Genomic DNA, 9,722 nt, shown 5'->3' with positions numbered 1-9,722 from the left:
CCTCCAGAACTGTGAGAAATAAACTTCTGTTGGTTAAGCCACCCACTCTGTGGTATTTTGTTATTCTATCCAAGCAGACTAATATAGACACACACACAGGCGGAGGTTGGGGTGATGCGTCTGCAAGACAAGGAACACCAAAGATTGCCAGTAAACCACCAGAAGCCAGCGGAGAAACCTGGAACGAAGTCTCCCTTAGAACCTCCAGAAGGAGCCCACGTCGGACTTCTGGCCTCCAGAACTGTGAGGGAATCTTCTTCTGTTGTTTTAAGCCACCTGGTTAGTGGTGTTATGGCAGCCCTAGGAAACTAATACAGTGTGGACTGTGTTTTAGAAGAGAAATGGTGCAGAAAGAAGGTGGCCTTAGGGGTGAGAAAGACTTGGGGACAAATCCTAGCTCCAGCACTCACCAATGTTGGTGCCTGTGGCATAAACCAGCCATTAATGATTGTGGGGTGCAGGGCCAGAGTGTGAAGGGAGGCCCACAGTCCATAGGACTAAGTCCACCAGAGTCGGAGCCAAGCTAACAAAGTGCCAAGCTGAACGTTCTACCCACCTACCTTGACAAACGTTCCTTCATAAACATCTGAAGTCCAGGTTCTAATCAAGAACTCTTGGGGGACTTCCCTGGTGGCGCAGTGGTTAAGAATCCACCTGCCAATGCAGGGGACACAGATTCGAGCCCTGGTCCGGGAAGATCCCACATGCCGCGGAGCAACTAAGCCTGTGTGCCACAACTACTGAGCCTGCGCTCTAGAGCCTGTGAGCCACAACTACTGAGCCTGCAGCACCTAGAGCCCGTGCTCCACAACAAGAGAAGCCACCGCAATGAGAAGTCTGCGCACCGCAACGGAGAGTAGCCCCTGCTCGCCAGGACTAGAGAAAGCCTGTGTGCAGCTGTGAAGACCCAAAGCAGCCAAAAATAAGTAAGTAAATAAATATATTAAAAACAAACAACAACAAAAACCTCTTGGACTCTCCAGAATATTCCAGAAGCTTGGAGGAATTACCTCCTCACTGAAAATACCTCAGCTTGTTAATCACACCTGACCCCTGAACAACTTGGGGGTTGGGGGCACTATTCAACTAATCGCGGATCATGTAGCACTAAAGTACTTACTATTGAAAAAGTCCATGTATAAGTGGACCCGTGCAGTTCAAACCCGTGTTGTTCAAGAGTCAACTGTATTTCTCTCTGGAGAACCTAAAAATGACAGTGGATAACAGGCAGCAACACGACCCAGAGAGACCAAGCATAGCACTACTTCGCTGCTTTTCCCTCCATACAAATAACTGCACAATTTTCCCTGAAGTGAGGCACAGAAAAAAACCTCTTTCATTTTCAATTAACAAGGGATATGAAGCACTTTTTAACGGTTTAACTATACCTCTGGGCCAGATTCCCTCTTTCAAACTAATTAGATTATGGTGATACACTGAAACTAGCTTTCTGCAATAACATTTTCATATTTTAACAGTTTTAATAAAATTCAAATGTTCATTACTACCTATTTCTATAATCTGGGCTCATTTACCCCATTTAAATGAAAATGTAAGTAGGTTAGTCAGGAATTAGGGGACCTTTTTAAGACATTTGGTGTTTGGGGAAGAAGTTAGAAAATATTCATATCAGAATCATTTTCTGTTCAGCCTGGTATATATAAGTAAGTAGAGGGCAGGGAAACAAGTCAGTATTTCCTTTACTTTGAATGAACGCATCAGTTTCATCTTCTAGATGGAATATAAAATCTAATGATTTTGAAATGCAAAATAATGAAAGAGTAAACTTCCCCCACAAAGGAAAAATATTAGAAACTGGGAAGATGCCACAGATGCTTGTTTACTACTTTTAGTATGATGAGCCTGAAGTATTATGAATGTTACCTAAATGAACACACTATTTGGCTTGTAGGTTTGCACAAGTCATAACCCAGCTGGACACTGCCACTGCTTCAGTTCTGCCCATGAAACATAATAACTTCAAGGTGGACAGCTGTCCTTTCAAAAAAACTAATGTCATTCAGAGTGGATAACTTCATTACCACCGTGCGATTTTTCCTTTTGTTTTGCCTTTTGGAATGTATCCTGGCAAGTGATACCTTTTATACTAGAAAGAAGAAAGAGAAATGCGATCCAATGATTATCAACTGCCTGTATTTTTAGAGAAGAAGTAATTTCTTGTAAAGGTTGGATGGGGACACATGATGTTATGTTACAATACTGAAGGATGAAAGACAGTCCCAAGTGACTGTTTTCCAACCCGTTTTTATGTAATTTACAGGAACAGTCCTTTTGTGAGACAACATCAAAATGTTTCTAAAGGAGAGACAAGGTGACATAATTGCTGTTTTTTGAAATAAGCTCAGTGAGAGACAGGGAGCCGTCACCAGGAGGAACCTGACTGTACATTGCATATAGCATGTCAGTAATTTATCAGAATCCAGAATCTCAAATACGATACTCTGTCTTATATACATATATATTTTTTTAAAAATTTATTTATTATTTTATTTTACTTTTGGCTGCGTTGGGTCTTCGTTGCTGCACGTGGGCTTTCTCTAGTTGTGGCGATTGGGGGGCTACTCTTCGTTGTGGTGCGCGGGCTTCTCATTGCAGTGGCTTCTCTTGTTGCAGAGCACAGGCTCTAGGCGTGTGGGCTTCAGTAGTTGCAGCACGCGGGCTCAGTAGTTGTGGCTCGCGGGCTCTAGAGCACAGGCTCAGTAGCTGTGGCGCACGGGCTTAATTGCTCCACTGCATGTGGGATCTTCCCGGAGCAGGGCTCGAACCCGTGTCCCCTGCATTGGCAGGCAGATTCTTAACCACTGCACCACCAGGGAAGCCCTGTCTTATATATTTTAAAGCACAATGTTGTCTTGTGCTAACCAAATTCAGAAGAGAGTAATAATATATAAACCAGAATGTCAATTCACTAATTTCTGATGATACATAGACTTATTTAAATTGCTTTGCTCATGCCTGTGGGAAGGCATAGTCATCCAACTTGGGTTCTCATTCCCAGGCATCATGGTTCTTGGGAAGCCAGATGAGTAACAAGGAGGTTGCTTGGGAAGCACAGAGTTAGAGCAAAGAGCAGTGGATATTTCTGAGGGCAACTCCATTCGCATTATGGTGAGACTCAGAGCAGATGTCTCCTGATTAGATTGTTACTATCCTCCAGAGTAAATATTTTGTAGCTTGAAATTCCCTTCATCTTGTATCATGGTCCACCACCATGATCTCAATGGATTCATATTCATCTGGGATCCAATATACTTACACGAAGTCAAGGCTTTAGAGCTGTATCACATAAAGCAATACCATAGATAAAGATATAGATGTATAGTTGGTTATCTGACTCTTCTGAATTCATCCTGGGTGATTGCAGACAACACCAACAAGCCAGTAAACAAACACAACCCTGAAATGCTGAAGACCCAGGACTTTCCCTGCTGGACAGTAACTGATCAGTTTGTCCCGGGAGAGCAAAGAAGTTCCCTGATTGACCGATTATAAATGTAGAAGGTCAGCCCTTCTGCAAAAAGATGAAAATTGTTGGGGGAGGGGAAGGAATCAGAATTCTGAGAAGAAAAGATCAAAGAAAAGTTTAGAGAAAAGAAGGGGAGAAATGTCATGAAGAACCTAGGGGTAAGACAGGAATAAAGACACAGACCTACTAGAGAATGGACTTGAGGATATGGGGAGGGGGAAGGGTGCGCTGTGACAAAGCGAGAGAGAAGCATGGACATATATACACTACCAAATGTAAGGTAGATAGCTAGTGGGAAGCAGCCGCATAGCACAGGGAGATCAGCTCAGTGCTTTGTGACCGCCTGGAGGGGTGGGATAGGGAGGGTGGGAGGGAGGGAGACGCAGGAGGGAAGACATATGGGAACATATGTATATATATAACTGATTGACTTTGTTATAAAGCAGAAACTAACACATCATTGTAAAGCAATTATACTTCAATAAAGATGTAAAAAAAAGAAAAAAAAAAAGAAGGGGAGAGAGGTGCAGATACCCATACTGGAAACTTCAGTGGTGGGCACAAAAGCAGCAATAATTACAATATGTCACAGATGGGAGAGAGCAGAAATAGAGCGACTACGAGAGAAGGGCCCTGATGCCTGGGGATGAGGTGCTCACCACGTACCTCCCCAATCCCAGACCACACACACCTCTAGGACACATCACAGAAGAAAATTTATGCTGTTTTACTTGTCTTCTCTTTAACAGTTCTTTTCCTTTTTGCGTTTAAGTATGCGTAATAACTTTTAATAGACTTTTAAAATAGGGTTTACATGCAGTAATTCAGACAGTTCAGAAAGGTATGGAGCGGGTTTCCCTGGTGGCGCAGTGGTTGAGAGTCCGCCTGCCGATGCAGGGGACGCGGGTTCGTGCCCCGGTCCAGGAAGATCCCACATGCCGCGGAGCGGCTGGGCCCGTGAGCCATGGCCGCTGAGCCTGCGCGTCTGGAACCTGTGCTCCGCAACGGGAGAGGCCACAGCAGTGAGAGGCCCACGTACCACAAAAAAAAAAATAAATAAATGAAAGGTATGGAGTGATGAAAATCAGTATGGCGGTTCCTAAAAATTTGAACATAGAATTACCATATAATCCAGCAATTCCACTTCTGAGGACATATCCAGAGAACTGAAAGCAGGGTATTGAACTTATACACCCATGTTCACAGCAGCATTATTCACAATAGCCAAAATGTGGAAGGAACCCAAGTATTCACTGATGGATAATCACTGATGGATAAATGGATAAATAAAATTTGATATAGACATACAATGGAATACTTTCAGCCTTAAAAAGGAAGGAAATTCTGACACATGCTACAACACGGATGAACCTTGAGGACATTAGGCTAATAAGTCAGACACAAAAAGACTGCATGATTCTACTCATCTGAAGTACCTAGAGTGGTCAAATTCATAGAGACAGAAAGAATGGTGGTTGCCAGGGGCTGGGAGAGGAAGGAACGGGGAGTTAGTGTCTAATGTGCAGGGAGTTTCAGTTTGGAAAGGTGAAAAAAGCTCTGGAGATGGATGGTGATAAAGGTTTCACAACAATGTGAATACACTTAATGCCACTGAACTGTACACTGAAAAATGGTTAAAATGGTAAATTTTGTTACGTATATTTTACCACAATAAATATTTGTTTATTAAAAAAAGTATGAAGTGAAAAAAAAGTTTTCCTCTTATTTCTTTTTCACCCAGTTCCAAAGCTGCATGTATGAGGGTTCATTACAGGTACTTCCAACAGAAAGGGACTTAATATGAGGAAGTCAGTGCTTATGAAATCACCAGAAAGGTTGGAAGACGGACAAAGGACTACCCTGGAGTTATAAAGTTCAGAGCAGCCAGCATGGCCGTGACCCAGAGTCCACTGTAGCCACCATCACCACAGCTGCCTCTCAGCATCCTTAAAAAGGCCCTGACACTGGGATGTGGATTCAGCTGATCACATCCCATGACCTTGCTTACCAGCTGAAAACAGTAGCAGGGAGATGCCCTATGCCTCACTTCCGTTTCCCAAATCATGTATGAGCATATCCAACCAAGGGCGCTATACTTTCAGAATCCTAGTTGCAAAGGAGCCTGGGAATGTAGTATCTGCCTTTCCAACCTCTACCATTCAGGGCAGCTCGTTAAAATGTGGGTGGGATGGAGATGGAGTGAGCCCCAATTCAGTTCAGCACACCTCCCCAACCACTGCTGTCAATGCAATGACTTGGGATCTTTCTAGAGATAACCCATGTATAAATAAACATGACCATAGATATACACTTTCTTCACACATGATGCTATGCTATTCCCATTGTTATGCACCTCGCTTTCTCTTTTGCACTGAACAGTACATCATATATCAAGAACACAGTTCTGGGGCTTCCCTGGTGGCACAGTGGTTAAGAATCCGCCTGCCAATGCAGGGGACACGGGATTGAGCCCTGGTCCGGGAGGATCCCACATGCCGCAGAGCAACTAAACCTGTGAACCACAACTACTGAAGCCTGTGCGCCTAGAGCCTGTGCTCTGCAACAAGAGAAGCCACTGCAGTGAGAAGCCCGCACACCACAACGAAGAGTAGCCCCTGCTCGCCGCAACTAGAGAAAGCCCGCAAGCAGCAACGAAGACCGAATGCAGCCAAAAATAAATATAAATAAAATAAATATATATATATATATATATAAAAAGAATACAGCTCTGGGACTTCCTTGGTGGCACAGTGGTGGGGAGTCCACGTGCCAGTGCAGGGGACATGGGTTTGAGCCCTGGTCCGGGAGGATCCCACACGCCACAGAGCAACTAACCCCATGCGCCACAACTACTGAGCCTGCGCTCTAGAGCCCGTGCGCCACAATTACTGAGCCCACGAGCCACAACTACTGAAGCCCGCGCGCCTAGAGCCCGTGCTCCACAACAAGAAAAGCCACTGCAATGAGAAGCCCGCGCACCACAAAGAATAGCCCCTGCTCGCCGCAACTAGAGAAAGCCTGCGCACAGCAATGAAGACCCAACACAGCCAAAAATAAATAAATCTATTAAAAAATTATTAAAAAAATAAAAAGAGAAAAGAATACAGTTCTACATCATTCTATTTAACGTGAAAGTACACTTCTGAACACCACCATTTTTTGCCGCCTCCTTTCAGGGGTGAGGTGGCACTCCCCGGGATTTCACTGTTCACCTGACTGCTCTTTCATGCAGTAATGGACTTTTAATAGGATAGTTCGAGTAGAACAGCCTTGACGGAACTCGCCTTCACACTCACGAAGGAAAGTTCTTGCGTGTTCCAAGAAACAAATCATCTTTTTATGCTGTGGGCTCTCCTTCTCACCTCCTACACCTGACAGGTAATGTCCATTCTAGACCAAATGATGATCTGCTCTACTGCACACTCTGTCTGCTATAAATCACTTCGGTCGTAGCTCAAATCAATTTTCCCCTGTGGGAGAAGGGTCAGTGCCACGCGCACATCTCCTTGGCTGGAACCATGTTTGAGAATGCTGGCCTGACTTCCAATTGTCAGCACCTGCAGTTCTTTATTGAGTGGCTCTTTCCGGCTTGGGCAACTTGCTCTGCCTGCACGGGGCAGGGTGGAAGGGCCAGCGGGTGCATGGTTGCGGAAGCAGCCCTCACGGGTGGAGCCAGAGCACAAGGCTCCAGCTCTCTCCCGCCTTGAGGTGTATCTATAGCGCCCCCAGCAGACATGGGTCCCGGTTGCCTATGGTGATAATTTGTTTAAAAAAATATCACCCTTTATTGGCTTCCTTCTCTTTCCCGCCTCATTTTCATACTCCTTGACTGACCCATGTTTCCTGGAACCACCTCCAATAAACAACTTGCCCTTGAATCCTTGTCTGAGGGCCTGTTTCCAGGGAAACCCCATGTAAGATGTGCATGTCAGTCAAAATCGGGCCCCATACCTGGAGGGCTAGCGGCACCCCCTGCATGCTGAGACACACTCAAGGAGGAAGCCAGCCTGCAACTTTCTGATGGCGACACTAGGACTGTGATTGGTTATTCCCACTGAGGCAGCTGTAATGGGCTAAACCGTGTCCCCCTGCAAATTTATATGAAGCCCTCACCCCTGGTACCGCAGAATGTAACTGTACTTGGAAATAAGATCTTTAAAGGGGTAATTAAGTTCAAATGAGGTCCTTAGGGTGGGTGGGCTCTAATCTGATATGACATGACTGGTATCTTTATAAGAAGAAGAAATTTGGACACAGACACACACAGGCACAGAGGAAAGACCATGTGAGGACACAGCGAGAAGGTGGCCGTCTGCAAGCCAAGGAGAGAGGCTTCAGAATAGACCAAACCTGCTGCCACTTTGATCTTGAACTTCTAGCCTCCAGAACTGTGAAAAGATAAATTTCTGTTGTTTGACCATAATTCGAAAAGATACATGCACCCCAGTGTTCACCGCAGCACTATTTACTATAGCCAATACATGGAAGCAATGTAAATGTCCATCGACAGATGAGTGGATAAAGATGAGGTACATATATACAATGGAATATTACTTGGCCATAAAAAAGAATGAAATAATGTCATTTGCAGCAACATGCATGGACCTAGGGATTATTATACTAAGTGAAGTTAAGTCCGACAAAGACAAATATCATATGATATCACTTACATGTGGAATCTAAAAAAATAATACAAATGAACTTATTTACAAAACAGAAACAGACTCACAGACTTTGAAAACAAACTTATGGTTTCCAAAGGGAAAAGAGGGGTGAGGAGGGATAAATTAGGAGTCTGGGATTAAGATATACACACTACTATGTATAAAATAGATAACCAACAAGGACCTACTATTTATATACCACAGGGAACTCTTCTCAATGTTCTGTAATAACGAAGCGGGAAAAGAATTTGAAAAAGAATAGATACATGTATTGCACATGTATAACTGAATCACTTTGCTGTACACCTGAAACTAACACATTGTAAACCAACTATATTCCAAGAAAATGAAATAAGAACATTAAATATAGAAAATGAAGAAAAAGAAAGAAAATAGAAAAAAAACATTTCTGTTGTTTGAGCCAAGCAAACTAATACAGGAACCTCCAACTTCTAGGGGCAATCCCTTCCATTTTGGGCTCCTCTGGTTGTTAAAAGCTTCTTTTCCACGTGGAGTGAAATCCTCTTCCCCATAACTACTTTTATTTCTACTTGTTAGAGCAACCCAGATGAAATCGGCTCCCACTTTTATGTGGCAATGCTCAATGATCCCCAGAACCAAAGAACTTGAAAGCTACAAAGCATCTGAAGAGATCACATCGGGACCCTTGCCAGAGATGTACACCCCATTGCTGGTACACAAAGGCAGTAGGGTGAGACCCCGGGTTTTTATATCAACTATCAAAGTTAAAAAGGAGGCGGCCAACATTTAAACATCCTTCTTGGAAAGAAATAGAATTTCAATTTCTGCCCTGCTGTAACCTAGTTCTTTGATAGAGCAATTAGAGGGATACAGTATTAAGAACCGTGGATCTAGTCCTTCATTTTGGCTTTTTCAGGAAGCAGAAGCTGAGATGGAGTTAGGAGTACCAGCAGTCTCTTGGGGGATGGGGTGGGAGGAAACCCTGTAGGAGATAAAGGGGGAGAGATGAGATTAGGCAGGGAAAGCCTTAAGATCCTGATGCTAATCTGACACCTGGGGGAAGGAGGGGAGGAAGGAAGCGGGATTGGGTGAGGAGAGCCTGGACTGTGCTGCAGGCCTCAGCGTCTTGCTCAACCCAGCTAGGAGCTCCACGACCACCCAGGAGAGGAGTCCTGCACTGGGCAGAAATGGCCAGGCCTTTGTAACTCCCTCAGAGCCCAGGTGTGGGCGGCGGCGGGCTGCCTGGGCACAGTGTGGCTTCATCCGAAAGCTAAGTAGAGCCTAAAGGTGATGCAGCTGGACGCCCCCAGTTACCTACATTCCCTGCTGCTGAAGGGCAACTTCCTCTTGAAGGGCGATCCCGGCTCTATACGCCCATGACTGCCACTGACGGCCACACTCTGACTCTCCCGGCTCCTCTCAGACTAGGGTTCTTGGGGCTTAACTTACAATTCAGCTGTGATGAAAAGTAGAGCAAGTCATTATCTCCTTCATCTGTCTCTACTCGACGAGTGAGCCAGCTGGAGGCTGCACTGGGTTTTCTAGCAGCCTCATCACCCTATTGGCTTGTAACTAGCTCACAATCAACC

The sequence above is a fragment of the Phocoena sinus genome, chromosome 18 (assembly GCF_008692025.1).
Source record: "Phocoena sinus isolate mPhoSin1 chromosome 18, mPhoSin1.pri, whole genome shotgun sequence".
In the NCBI taxonomy this organism is placed as follows: Eukaryota; Metazoa; Chordata; class Mammalia; order Artiodactyla; family Phocoenidae; genus Phocoena; species Phocoena sinus.
The sequence above is the reverse complement of the archived record's forward strand: the minus strand, read 5'-3'. Positions refer to the sequence as shown.